The sequence below is a fragment of the Eubalaena glacialis genome, chromosome 15, assembly GCF_028564815.1.
Source record: "Eubalaena glacialis isolate mEubGla1 chromosome 15, mEubGla1.1.hap2.+ XY, whole genome shotgun sequence".
Classification (NCBI taxonomy): Eukaryota; Metazoa; Chordata; class Mammalia; order Artiodactyla; family Balaenidae; genus Eubalaena; species Eubalaena glacialis.
In genome coordinates this window covers 90,087,593-90,102,883 of record NC_083730.1, presented here as the reverse complement: position 1 = coordinate 90,102,883, position 15,291 = coordinate 90,087,593, and the positions used below count along the sequence as shown (strand labels likewise).

Below are 15,291 nucleotides of genomic sequence, written 5' to 3'. Positions count from 1 at the left end.
AACTGTGTAGTTTCTGAGTGTCAACATCCTCTCCTCTAGGGAGCTGTGGTCATTTGGAGAATCATTTCTTTCTTCCCAACTGAGCAGGTAAGAAAGTAACACGGTTTAAAAAACCATGTGTTTGGGGACTTCCCTGGTGGTCCAGTGGGTAAAGACTCCACGCTCCCAATGCAGGGGGGCCTGGGTTTGATCCCTGGTCCGGGAACTAGATCCCGCGTGCCTGCGCAACAAAGATCCCGCGTGCTTACCAAGTAAGACCCCGGCACAGCTTAAATAAATAAATATTAAATAAATAAATATTAAAAAATAAAAACCCTGTGTTTGTACATGTGTGTCCAATGGGGTCATCACATTTGGTTGATGAAGATTCAACCCTCTAGGAAAGAGAGAACGACTGTGAATGTTACCGATCCTGAGCAGTGACTTTGTGCTCCAGGGAGACGATCTGGATTCGGATACGTTTAGCTGGCAGGTCTCAGAAGCCCAGCTTCTTTCCATGTCAGCCTCCTCTGCTGCCGGGTTATTCTAGTCTTTAAAGACACATTTGTCATTCAACTTTATTCAACATGACCGTGCAATACAAGCTAAGTATTTCTTCTGGAGTTTCCATCTGAGAAAAAGCCACCGGTTCCAAGAGCAGAGGAAAAAACTTCAACTTTTCAAGCCCTAAGGATTTTCAAGGGTGATTCACGCATGCGATCATTCATTTACTTATCCATCCATCCAACGCCTATCTGTTGAGTGCCTACTTGATGCCTGGCACTGTTCTGGGTGCTGAGGACACAGCAGACAACAAACCAGACCAAATACCTCCCCAGTTGGGAGATGACCTGCCTGTAATGGAAAACAAACCCCAAACAAGATACAGGTAAGAAAATACAGAGTAGGTGAGATGGTGACAAGGCGGCCAGGGGAAAAGGGGTGTGGGGAGGCAACTTTAAATAGGATGCCCTGGGGAGCCTCACAGAGCAGATGGGATTTAAGTAAAGCCCCGGAAGAAGCAGACACAGAGCATGCAGGGCTTTGTAGGGAAAGGAGAGAGCACGTGCAAAGGTCCTGAGGTGGGAGCTTGACTGAAGCATTTGAGACCAGTGTGGAGAAGGGGAGGGGATTAGGAGGGGAGTATGTATGGAGGCAGATGAAGATCACGCCCTCCAGGTGATTATAAGGACTTGGTGTTTATTCTGAGCAAGATGGGAGCCATCGAAGCAGTCAAGCAGAAGGGTGACACGGACTGACTTAGGATTTAAGAGATCACTGGGCTGACAGTGGTGTGAACAGGAGTGAGCGTGGCAGCAGGAAACTAGTTTGGAACCGTAACTGTCCAGGTGAGAGACAATGGGGGCTTTCGTGCTACATGGTTTTCCCCTGAGGACCACTGAAACACAGCCTCCAGTAAGAAGCAACTCCTGGTGCTTCCCTTACTACAAGCTACTGCCTCACTGCGGCCACTGAGTGCGGTCCCTCACTGAGGGACGTCCTCAGATACACCTCCATGTGTGCTGCGCCCTGCCGAAAACTCTGCCCTCTCCAGAGCATCCCTCTGGCATCCTCACTTTCGCTCCTTTTGGCAAGCTCTCCCTTTCCCTCTCCTCTTCCTGGTCCTTGGTTATCTAGCTGTCCAGAGGGCTGGCAACCAGAGCCATTCCAAATAAGACTTGATTTTGTGCCAACAGCTACGAGAATTCAGCCAGGCTTTCACTCACTGCTCATCCTCGTGGACCTGTCTGCCTGTGAAAATGGAGGCTTCTCTATTTTGATCCTAAGATCATTTCTTCTCCAGGCTTCTGGTTGGCTTAAAATGGAATATTCCAAGAGGGTTTTCCTTTCCTCCTACAGACGTCCTGTCTTTGGACGTAAGTGGAAGGGATTTAGGGTCGTCATCATAAAGAAAGGAATTCTTCAAGCCAGGATGGTTTACCCCCAATGCTTGGAGGTCCTGTGGAGTGATTCTCTCTGGTAGCAGAGCTCAGAAGATGTACTTGTCGCCGGCCCAGGCTGGTTTGGGCTTCAGGTTACCTGGAAATAAGGTGTGTGGGGATGGAGGGAGTGATGGAGGGGGTGAGGGCGGGGATGCTACCCAGATCCAAGGGCCTCCAGCTTGTGTAACCGCTCACTCATCTCTTAACAAAGCCTCTAACCCCGCCTGGCGTCTTCCACGATGCGCACAGCACGCTACGGTGTGCACTGAAGTGTGCAGGTACTGTGCAAATCACACAGAGCCAAAATGACTCCGGAAAATCCTCAGAAATCACCCAAGAAAGAGCAATTCCACTGCTTCCTAAATCCAGCACAGCCTCTTTCTCTTCCCGATGGAGTCCCAGATAAAGCCATGAATTTGAGTTTAGATATCATGTTGTACAGACTCACAGACAGAGAGGACAGACTGGTGGTTGTCAAGGGGGAGGGGGGCAGCGGAGGGATGGAGTGGGAGGATGGGAGTAGCAGATGCAAACTATTCTATACAGGATGGACAAACAACAAGGTCCTACTGTAGAGCGCAGGGAGCTCTATTCAATATCCTATGATAAACCATCATGGGAAAGAATAAATATATATATCACTGAATCATTTTGCTGTACACCTGAAACTAACACATTGTAAATCAACTAGACTCCAATAAAATAAATATTTTAAAAATAGATACCATGTTGTAAAAGGAGAAGAGAAAAGAAGGAAGGAGGGAGGGAGGGAAGGAGATGTAAAACACACTACTCCACCTCTGCCCCCTCGACTGAGCGACATGATGAGAAGGGAAAGGTTCGGGGTCGGGCGGGGGGGTCTTCAGATCCACACGTGCTCACCTGGGTGCACAGGCATGGCGACACCCAAGGGTAGAAGTCAGTCTGTCCCTCTGTCTGTCTCTCTGGCTGAGCGCATTCAGTTTGCGTATTTCACCCAAGTTAAAGGTGCATAAGGATGCCCCAGTTGGCAGAGAGAGGTTATTCACACTGGGCTCCCACGGGGAAGAGACTCCCCATGGGGCCACTCTCTTCTCTGTTGATATTGACACTTGTAAAGAAATGTCATCAGAGCACCCACCTTTTTAATAACTCCATGTGTCAAAATGCCCTACTCCTATCAGGCAGCTCAAATAACAAAGTATCAATATTTTTTATAAAGGAAAAACTGGCTGCAAACAATAACAAAAGTAACGATGAAGTGATGCTGACTTCCTGCATCTCTGTGCCCAGCACTGCTTTCCAGCCCTTCACACCTCTCCCCTCATTCATTCTCAAGCTGCCCCTATGAGGAGAAAAGGAAGACCCCTGGAGCTCAAGCCACCCACCCCACGTCACAAAGTCGGGCAGAGAGGGGTCTCAGAGCCAGGCTGTCCCCACGCTCTGCTCTTGAGTACTGCGGGAAAGCAAAGAACATCATTCTGGTGACACCGTTCACAGGAGGCACACACCCCAAAAGAAGCCTCGATGGGAGGAGGAATTGAGCAAAGTAAGGACCTTAAATGAAATGGCTCTTTCTGAGCTGTCCTTTGTGGTCCTGCCCTGGGTTTTCAAGAAAGTGCTATGGAAAAGAGCTTCATGCAAGCTGCAGCTGCATTTCCCAGAGCAGTGACCACGGCAGAATTGCAAGGGGGATCAGACTTTTGGGGTCTCAGATGACAGCTTGATAAGCACTTCTGTTCCATAAGAAATCTCCCTTTCCAAGCCTGGGTCCAGGAAACCTTTGCTGCCACCATGTTGCTGGCTTTTCTCCTACGGAGGAAACAATCATTTGTCTAAGCATGTTTCCCTTTTCACTTGGCCTGCCAGGAAACCTCTTAATAAAACTATTTTTAAAAATTAGTGGAATAATCCAGTCACTTCCTGGACCACAGAATAGGATACTTGATAAGGTCCAACAGTCCTCTAAACTTCTGAAAAAGTTAGAGTTCTAAACCATAGAGAGTTACTTTCTGAATATCAAAAGAAATAAGAAAGTAGCTTCTTCTCCAATCCCTAAACTGTGATAAGCTTTCTCCAGCCACCACCTGACGTCATCTGTTACCCTCAACTTCCTCTCGGCCACCTACATGCAGACCCTGTGGCTGCCATCTTCTAAGTCTCACTGGGGGCACCTCAAGGATGCTGCTAAGTCTCCATGGGGGCATCTCAAGGATGCTGCTAAGTCTCCATGGGGAATCTCAAGGATGCTGCTAAGTCTCCATGGGGGCACCTCAAGGATGCTGCTGACTGCACTTGGAATAGGATGTTCAGACCCTCTGAAAACCACAAAGACCCCCTTCATCGGCGTCCTCTCCACTCTGCAATCAGCACCCAGTCACATCACCGCTGCCCAGAGCAGATCCTCACTGTACGTGAAGGGAAAAGAGGGGGGGAAAAGCTCTCTGTCCACTAATAGAAAACATCCCCAAGCACGAAGGGCCCAGGGGGAGGAGAGCGGCAGCAGGCAGCAGAACTCCAGCCCTGCCATCCCTGGGAAGGATCAAAGCAGGATGAAACAAAACCCATCTGGTCTAGAGAGAAGCCCTGGCTCATGGCGCGTAATCAGATGTAAAGGTTTCTCAACACTTGCCTGGCTTTTTAAGCACCTCCACAGCATAGAAAAAAAAGAAGGAGGAAATGGCGGCCAGGGGATCAAACTCTCTGAGAGTGATGAATGACACCTCCGCGGGGGCAGGGGGGTCTGCTGGGAGCAGCGCCTCAGCGTTTCTCTGGCTTCAAACAGGTCTGGTGAAGTTTCTATCTTACTCTGTCAAGATAACTCCACTCCTTGACTAATACTTTCACACGATGGTAGTTAGTAAGGTGTTCTGAGAAAGAATTTAGCACAAAAGGATGCTTTTCTTCCCTTCCTTCTTCTTACCAAAACAACTTCAAAGAACTGTGGCTGGATGAACTTGTAACAAGGGAGATGGAGTTGGCTGTGGGATCCCAGAGAGAGAGGGGAGCAGGGAAACAGAGAGATGGGGAGAGAATGATATATAAATATTGGTTAGGATAACTCAAAGCAAAAGTGGTTTGTAAAATAGACAGAAATGTATTTCTTTCTCATTTCAAGTCCCAAGAAGTGAAGTAGTCCAGACTGGTTGGACGGTTCCGTGATGTGAGAGACCCACAAATCCACATTCTCTGCCTGTGATTTCTACCTCATGGTCCAAGAGGGCTGCACCAGTTCCAGCCATCATGTCTACATTCTAACCAGCAGCAAGAAGAAAAGAAGCGAAGCCTGTCCCCAGTCCTTCTAAAGACATTTCCTAAAAGCTGCACATCCCACATCCATTTAAATCTGTTGCAGAGATTAATTAGCTCCACCCAGCTCCAGAGGAAGCTGGGTAATGTCGTCTCTTTTCCTGGTAAACTACACATTTTTGCCTAAAAGTGTAGCTGACATTGAGCTATAATATTTCAAAGTCCTTTGGAGTAAAATAAAACACGTTAGGGGATAAATGATTAGTAGTGACAGTAATTTCTCTTTTACATCAACAGACTACTTTTATCTTCCATTACAACTCCAAATTACAATACTTCCTGAGAATTCTCCTGACAACCAGTAAAGAGAGCAAAAGTGGTCAGCTTGCCTTTCCATCCTAAACCTCCAGGGGAACAAGTGAAAAACATCACAGAAGCTGCTCAGAGACTTCACCAGCACAGACTCAAAGAGAGAGCAGACAGTACCAAGATCACAAGCAGCATACTTCCCCAAATGATGTATGTTTCATCTCATCTTCAGAGAACCCCATTTCAGTATACAGTTAATAGTTTGGGTCAGTGAAGGCGGTTGATGCCAAAATTAGCAAACAAACTGATCGATTGATTCACTTAATATACTGGTCCTTGGGACTTCCCTGTAGGTCGAGTAGTTGGGACTTCACCTTCCAATGCAGGGGGTGAGGGTTCCATCCCTGGTTGGGGAACTAAGATCCCACATGCCTCACGGCCAAAAAACCAAAATATAAAACAGAAGCAATATTGTAACAAATTCAATAAAGACTTTAAAAATGGTCCATATCAAAAATATCGTAAAAAAATATACATATACTGGGTCCTTGCTTTGACTATTCATGTCCCTTGCCTTTTTCCCCCTACTACATTATTTCTATTTTCTTGATTTCTAACAACTCTTTATATATTAAAGATAAAACGCCTTTGTCATCTTGTTGACATCAACATTAGCTTTAACAAAATAATGGGTCTTTTAAAAAAATCTGAGAATGAAGAGCCGCAGTTGGAGTTTCCAAGTTTTGAACAGAATTAGGCAGAAAAACTTTTTGACCCTGAGAAATAAGATGATGATTTTAGGCAAGGATAAATGTGCAAAGACCATTTCCCGTGTGAATATCACTCTTTGTCAAGGCTCCCATACCACTGAGATGACTGTGTCCCCAAACTCTGGAGGCCTTCAGTGCATCCTGGAATTTCCAACAGAGTGTCTCTATCCAATGGAAAAGCAAAACGAAACAGCAGTGAAAAGTCATTTTAAGGAGCTGCTGGTGCCTTGGATGAGTGTAGGAAGGTATGTGAGAGCTCCTTGCAAACTCAAAAGAAAGATCCAAATATTCTTCTTTTTGCTTCCCAACTGTCTGCACAAAGACTTGCATCCATGCCCACGTCTGTGTTACAGGAACAGGAAGATGAAGTGGTCCAGAATCGTCCTCCAGAGAATATCTGTTTGGACACAGCTCTGCCAAGATGCCGGGCCTGGGGAGCTTCTGAGCAGCATCCTGGGCATGGGGGGAGGGGGGGTGCTGAAGCTTCCCAGCAGTTGCTTGGATTGGAAGAAAGGCTTGGCGACTTTCCTTTCTCCCTGGCTCGGGGTCCAGGTTTTGAAGCCTCTTTGGATGCATGGAAAATCGCAGGCCATGCTGCCCGAGTTTCTTTTGTTTTTTTCCTTTTTTTCTTTTCCTTTTATTCTTTTGTATTGAAGTATAGTTGATTAACAATGTTGTGTTAGTTTCAGGTACCCAGCAAAGTGGTTCAGTTATGCATATACATGTATCTATTCTTTTTCAAATTCTTTTTCCATTTAGGTTATCACAGAATACTGAGCCGAGTTCCCTGTGCTATACAGTAGGTCCTTGTTGGTTATCTATTTTAAATATAGAAGTGTGTATCTGTTTCTTTTAAAGTACTGGTGTTTGAGACCAGGGGAGTGGAGAGACCCACAGTGGGCTGCGTGGGATGAGGACCCGCTCTGTGCAGCCACATTTTTGTGAGAAGATAATAAATAGAAGAAAGAGCAGCTCCCAGCATCGGGGACCACTCGACGTCCCTCTGCACGCACCCACTTTGCTCCGTCTAAGTGGTACATCATGCAAACAGCAGACCTCTCTGAACCAGAGCTCTTGATATGCCCGTGAAATGAAATCTGGGGACCCCCTCATTGCCCCGAACTTCCTGGCTCCTCCGGATAAACTGGCAAAGGCAAGGTTAGACCTGGAGAAAGACAGACCTCCAGCCCCCTGGGCTGACATCCTGCCCCTGCAGATGAACTTAAAAGGAGAAGCCTCTGTAACTCGATCCCCTTTGCCTCTGAGAGTCGGAGGCCCTTGGAGGGGCCTGGCAGGTCTCCCGAACACACACCACATGCCTGCAGGGGGAGGCTGACCTCCAGCGCTTTGAAGGAGGGAACCTCCCCCAAGCCAGACACACACACTGCAACGGGGCTCAGAAAATAAGCAGAGAGGCTGGAAACCCTTTTTAAATTTGCCTTCCAGATGTGCAAATCCAGACAACCCAGGAGGGGCACTCCGAGAGACATAGAAGATCCTTAAATGCTTACGTTAAGTCCTCCTTAAGGATCTCATGCTAATCACTTAAGCCAACCAACATCCTTACAAAATCGAGGGAATTACCCAAAGACCTCTGTGCAGGGTATTTCTAAGTGGAGACTCAGCTTGCTTCCTCCCCTGACATCATGTGGAATGACTCAGGTAACAGTTAATAAATCTTAAGACCTTGGGATGGACTTCATCTTCTGTGCAGGGGAAAAAAAAACATACACACACACACACACACACACACACACACACATATGCGCCCACGCACACACACAACCGTGCATATGCATATATCTCAAGAAGAGAAATAAGAAAGAACAGGAACTAAGGGGGGGAGGGATAAATTGGGAGACCGGGATTGACACACACACACACACACACTACTCTGTATAAAATAGATAACTAATAAGGACCAACTTCACAGCACAGGGAACTCTACTCAATACTCTGTAATGGCCTATATGGGAAAAGAATCTAAAAAAGAGTGGATATAGTATATGTATAACTGATTCACTCTGCTGTACACCTGAAACTAACACAACACCGTAAATCAACTATACCCCATTAAAATTTTTTTAAAAATTATTTAAGAATAACAATAATAAATCTAATTACTATGAAGAATTGTCATAGTATAAATAGCAGAAATTTATTAAAATAATTGTATTTTCTAAACCAATAAAACAAACAAACAACAACAAAAAGAATAGGATCTGAATGTAATCCCTTGACTGATCAGAAAGCTATAGCCAAAGGCAGCCAAAGGCTCAGGCAGGGATGGGAGGGGCCTGCTTTAGAGAACCTTCCCAGCCATTCCTTCTGAACATCTACTGAGCGATGTTTACTGGATGCCCACCAGGTACAAGGCTCTGTGCTAAGCACCCAAGATACATCAGTGAGCAAAACAGACAGACTCCTGCCCCAGGAGGCTCCCATCCTTCCAGGGTTTGGGGAAGACGGGCAATAAACAAGGCACACAGTAAATAAGCATTTTATAACAGCTAAATTGTCAAGTGCTATGGAAAAATATGGAGAATGGAGAAATATGGAGAACTGAGTGAGGTGGTGGGTATAGCTGTATTTTTTTTTTTTTTTTAACAGACTTAACTTCTTAGAGCAGCTTTAGGTTTACAGAAAAAGTAGGTGGAAAGAGCGGTCTTATATATCTACCCTCCCTTCCCTATTATTTGCATTTTGCATTAATGCGGTACATGTTGTTACAACTGATAAACCAATATGGATACACTATTATTAATTAAAGTCCATAATTTACATTAGGGTTCACCTGTTGTGCTGTATAGTTCTATAAATTTTGTCAAATGCATAATGTCATGTATCCACAATGACAGTACCATACAATAATTTTACTGCCCTATAAGTCCTCTGTGCTTTACCTATTCATCCTCACCTCCTTCCCAGCCCCTGACAACCACTGATCTTTTTGCTGTCTCTATGGTTTTGCCTTTATCCAGAATGTCATAGAGTTGGTATCATATAGTAGGTAGCCTTTTCAGATCGGCTTCTTTCACTCAGCAACATGCATTTAAGGTTCCTCCATGTCTTCTCAAGGTTTGCTAGCTCACTTCTTTTTATCACGGAATAACATTCCATTGTCTGGATGTATCACAGTTTATCCATTCACCTACTGAAGGACATCTTAGTTGCTTCCAAGTTTTGGCGATTATGAATAAAGCTGCTATAAACATTTGTATACCTTTTCAATTCATTTGGGTAAAGACCAAGGAGCACGATTGCTGGATAATATAAGCTTGTAAGAACCTGCCCAACTGTCTTCCAAAGTGGCTGCACTTTTCTGCATTCCCAACTGCAGTGAAGGAGAGTTTCTGTTGCTCCACACCCTCGCCAGCATTTGGTGCTGTCAGGGGTCTGGATTTCAGTCCTTCTAGTAGATATATGGGCTGCGATTTTAATTAAGATGATTTCTGAGAAGGTGACATGGAACAAACACTTGATGGACCTGAACAAGCAAGCCATGCAGATTACCAAAAGTCTAGTTCCGCAGATTGACTTTTTTTCTTCATATGTAAGCTGCACAAAATGGGAATGTTGCTTCTTCGGAGAGTAAGGAGGACGTGACCATCACACTAGAAATATACAAACATACCTACAACGTTGTGAAGTAATTATGCCACCCAAATCGTAGGAGTGATATAGCCTGGGACCCTTTGGAGAGAAAACCAGTGGTGGGTCCCACTGCCATTCCTGGTGGGTTTAACCACACTCCCGTTATGTCAAGAGCCAACCTGCATTTCTGTCCCTGGGCTTCTGAGATCATACGTTATTTCCTCCTACACAAGTGCCTGAAGTAAACTCTGTCGTCACAGTGGACTTCAGCAGACCAAGGCTGTCACTATACTTTTCCTCTCTAAATAGCTTTATCTTTCACTTTCCTCTCTACGCCTTTTCCCAAGAAACGCTCTCTCTGGAACTCCAGGTCACTGCCAGCACACCCTGAGAACGCCTCGCTTATTGGGAGAGGCAGACTGTGCGATCAATACCCCCTCCCCCATGCATCAGCTGCTCAGAACCAGAATTAGGCAAAACAAACACCAAAAGTCCGAGTATCTGCAAGTTTTCTTTAAAGATCAATTTTTTTTTCTATTGGACTTGATCTCTTGAAGAAACACCTAGGAAGAGAAAACAATCTTTTTTAAATTCTTACTGTCCTCAAGCAATTCAAACTAGCTTGATCGTTTGATCTTTCACGGGCAAAGTTGATTAAAATGGGCTGACCAGGGTTGGCAAAGCCAGGGCGCCCTTCCGGCCACCGAAGGACAAAGGAGTCAGTTACTGAGATGCTCTCAGATCCGAGTCATGTGAAGTCATTTCTTATAAGCATAAACAAACCTACACAACAGACCTCAACAGGTTTTGTTTTGATAAGAGCACTGTCTTACCTTGAGAGGTACTAATGATGAACCAGAACAGAACTAGCCCCCCAAAACTATGACCCTCATTTTCTGTTTAAGCAGAAGTCTGTGTCACGTGGGTAGAGACAATTTCTACCCTGAATGATTAAGCTGTTACGACGCTGGTTATTGAAGAGTTAAGCCTCCATTAATCGAAATGATATGCCAATAAGCGCACGTGCACGAGTTTTGCCTCTACCTGTAAAGACAAGTAGTGTCTCCCCTCACCACGCTCTCAGCCAAGATGCTGTGCTTAGACCTCCCCAGCTGCTCATGACATGGCTTTACCTACTAAAGAGAAAACACGGTGTCTGGTCCTTCACTGAATCGGCCCTATTGCTTTGAGAGCTTCTCCAGGCGGCAGGTATAAAAGCGAAGGCAGAAAAGGCAGGTGACAGCACTGTACTGGAGCTCAAGGAGTTGAATGCAGAGAAGAGGAGTGTGGAGGTGGGGATACGTGGCTTCTGTGTTTCCTGGTGGTTATTTCGGGAACATCACACAGCTGATCTTCCCCAGGATGTTAAAATCTTCTGTGTTACTATAGCTTCAGAGTCTCACACGTTTGTGAACTGGAATTTAAAAAAAAAAAAAATCTACCTTCAAGTTAATGCATCCATTTCCAGAGCTCCACAAGGAAGGAATTAAGTAGACAGGAAATCACCCGAAAAGAAGGATAAAGAGTCTGACAGAGAGCGTTTGAAATTTGAGAAGGGGTGCAATGAACTCTCCCAAAGAAAAGAAACAGCGAAGAGGCTGATATAATTGCAAAGGGCAGCAGGGAACAAAAGAATGCGGGAAGCCAGGCAAAGAATATTCAAACCCTGAGACCCTCCTTTACTTCGCAACTGTAATTGGACGTCCAGAACTGCTAGGGCAGAGGCTAATTTGGATTCCAGAAACCTGATGGTAAGGTTCTTAGATTTTTGCTCTGTTCGAGTAAGGTGCGTGGCTTCAAGACATTTTCTATCAATCAGTGACATTCCAACCTGAGAAACCAGAAAAGGGTGGAAATGTGAGGCAAAGTCCACCTTGGAAAAATCCACACACTTTTTTGAAGCATCTCTGTGACTCAGCATCAGCTCAGCAGTAGAAGCCCAGCTACCCATGAGGCTGGGCTGTGACACCAGGAGTCTCTGGGAACAATGGGAAAATATAATCAAAGATTCAAATCCCAGCACATGTTAATTATTGTGATCGTGTCATTCCCTCGTTGAATATAATAAACCAGACGCTATAATCTTTAGGCAAAACGCTGCAGAAACAGCTGTAATAATGAAAGAACAGGCTAACAAGATCAGAGACCATGAAAAAAAAAAAAAAAAGAGGAAGAAGAAAATAAGACACTCCCAGCCCATCCTGAAGCTCTCTCTCCCTTTAAGCCAAATTTCTCTGCACCCTGTTCCTCTTGTTCTCTTGAAGCGTCCTCTTCAAGGCTAACTAGTTTCTGATTTTCATGGCTTTAGACTTAAGCGTGTCATGCCAACTTGGAAAGAGGCCAAACTCTAGATGAAAAAGCAACTTTCAACTCAAAAGCAATGGAGTCTCAGACCAACAGCTACACAAACGCCTGGAGGAGAGGTGAGCACACTCTTTGCTCTGTGCCACCTTCTCCAGAAAGCCTCTCTGGACTACCTGGAAATTGACTGGAATGTGCTTGCTCCAGACTCCTGGAAGGGAAAGGAAGACGATGGCCGAGATATGAGGTTCTTTAAACTATTCAGGATGAGCCAGATGATGGGGACTTGTGCATAAGAAATGGCAATTACCTGCTAACAAGAGGAAATGGACCACAGCTTAGGGACAGACAGATGGTGGCCCAAGATGGTTTCTTACCACGGTTGGTTGATTTCATCCTTCATCATGAGAACAACAATAGCAAACCCTTTGGAGGAAGGGCTGCATATTTAAGAAAAATGATGTCTATTTGATATTTAAATTTTAGAGCAAAATAAAAGGAATGACTTATCAACCTTTCAAAAGAATGCTCTTGCTAGGAATAGTAACCCGGGGTTTTAAATATAGAGTCGCAGCTGGGATGCCTTCATCGTATAATTACTTAACTGGAGACATTCTGCTATGAAATGGGCACACAGTGTCAGCACAATCCCCCCCTCCCACAGAACTACAGATTGTGTGGAGCAAAATTCTCTCTCTCACAAAGCTCTGTAATGACCATATATATATAAATAAGCAAGCATCTATTTACATATGCACATATTCAAATGCAGTCAGAGAGGCACACATATATTTTTATAAATTCAGTCTCTTCTCATCTGATGAACAAACTCAAAAACAATTCTGTTTTATCCAGTACAATACTATGAGTAGTAATTAAATGAAAATCACTTAAACATTTATTGCCCAATATTAGACAAGTGTTTTCACAATGAAGCCGGTTCTGTTTATTTAAAACACAAAATTATAATGGAAAATTACCCTGATCACTTAAACTCCAATACTACAGAGGCAAAATGACTCTTGTCCCCCATTGATCTAATTTAATGAGCTGGGATAAAGCACTGTGGATAATTACGGAAAAGATCTAGGAGAATATCTGCACTCTGTGTTTCCAATAAAATACTCCCAGGAGAGAAGGTTTAGAGTGACAGAAAGAACACAAGAGGGGGGCGGGGATTGACTAGGCTTGGGTTCTCACCTTGAACATCCAGGAAAGGGTTAAGAGCCTGGCGCTTGCTTAGATTTGAATCCCAGCTTCCCACCCCCACCCCGCCCCATAAACAGTTGAGTGTCCTTAGACAAGTTCCTAACCCTCTCTGTGCCTTGATATCCCCATCTGTAGAATGGGTAGGTACTTGTAATGCAAGTACCTACCTAGTGCAGCTATTGTGAGGACTAAGAAGTTAATGCTGGCTTTATCACTCAGTCACTGAGTGTACCAGATCTAAGTTATTTTACTTTTTTTTTTTTTTTTACTTCAATATTCCTCCCTTGTACATGGAGGTCATTATTGGCCCCTCTTCCTAGGCTACAATGGGAATTGAATGAGATTATCTAAGCATGAGTGGTGCTCAGTATACTAAACATTTTTACAAATGTTGGCTATTACCGAGCTTTCTTGACCTCATTCAGTGCCATGACGGGAAGTTAGAATTTTAATCGGCAGTGACTGCCAATCTTTCTCAGTAGTTGATCTCTCTTTTAAATGCCAATATATAAAACATTTAAAAAGGCATTATGCATTTATTGTATAAAGTTGAAATTTATAAAATCATTATTATATAGTTGATCAATACGAAAGATGAGGATGCTTCAGTGAATAGATACATAGCTAAAATTCCTTTGCAAAGGTTAAAAAGTCAGCTATCACCCCCAAAGTCATAAAATTATCCCACTATCACAATATTATTACAAGGCATATTGATCATTCACCAATAAGCAGCATCTAGGTTTGTACAACATTTAGCTGAGAATATAGAAAGGGGTGGGACCTACTCAAAGTTTTACATGCATCCAATGTGCAGATCTGAATTAGAAAAAAAATTCTGGATCAATCCTCTATCTTTAGCATTTATGATACATCTAAATAACTCCTGAGTTAAATAAAAATATATATAATGGAAACCTCTATTTAGAACTAAGAGGCTCACTGTGAGATTCAGCCAGTGTGGCACTGAAAGGAACATTCATAGCCTTAGATGTGTGTATCAGAAAATTAAAGAAGAATGTCAATAAACAAATAATGCTTAATTTCAAGAAACTAAAAATGATGAAAGTTTTTTGCTAATGAAATTAGAAGTAGATGTTTATATATTCTCTACAGGCAGTCAAACCATTAGGCTCAACAGGGAGATATTAAAAATACTCAACATCTGTCAGGCACGAGAGCTGAGGAATCAGAGTAGGGACCTGAGCCCCCCTGCCAGGCCTCTTAATGCCTGGAATCTTGGAGACATGGGTGGGAGTGGTGGTCCCAGGAGAGAGGGGGCTTAGGGCAGTGGCTACTTCAATATTTTTGCAACTACTGCCACCTCTCCAGGTCAGAGCAGCTGAATGTCTGTGATGAAACTAGGTGGTCTTCAAGATTCCTTCCAACTTTTTATGAAATCCAGAAGTTTCCAAATTCTGTTGAGTTTGGATAAGATGGAGGCAGTCACGAAAACCAGATAGATAAGAGAAAAGCAGTGGAGTTCTTCTCCTACCTCTTCCTTCTCAAAGGGAAATACACACTGTCACACAATCACACACATACACACAACTAACACACACAGACAGACACACACACATGCACAGACATAACACACACACAACAGACACACATCACACTCCCACACGCACACACAAATAACCAGCAAACACCTAGAGATTATCATGTTAAGTACGTCACAGACAAATATCATATGATATCACTTATATGTGGAATCTAAAAATGATACAAATGAACTTATTGACAAAACAGAAACAGACTCACAGACGTAGAAAACAAACTCATGGTTACCAAAGGTAAAGGGTGGGACAGGGATAAATTTGGAGTTTGGGATTAATAAATACACACTACTATATATAAAATAAACAACACGGACCTACTGTATAGCACAGGGAACTCTATTCGATATCTTGTAATAACCTATGATGGAAAAGAATCTTAAAAAGCATATATATATA

The 15,291-nt window shown here is 43.8% G+C and overlaps 1 protein-coding gene across 1 annotated transcript in view; it reads right to left on the bottom strand.

Moving 5' to 3' along the window:
• TMEM132C (transmembrane protein 132C) overlaps window positions 1-15,291 on the bottom strand; it is a 379,805-nt gene that overhangs the window by 303,991 nt on the left and 60,523 nt on the right. The window lies entirely within an intron of this gene.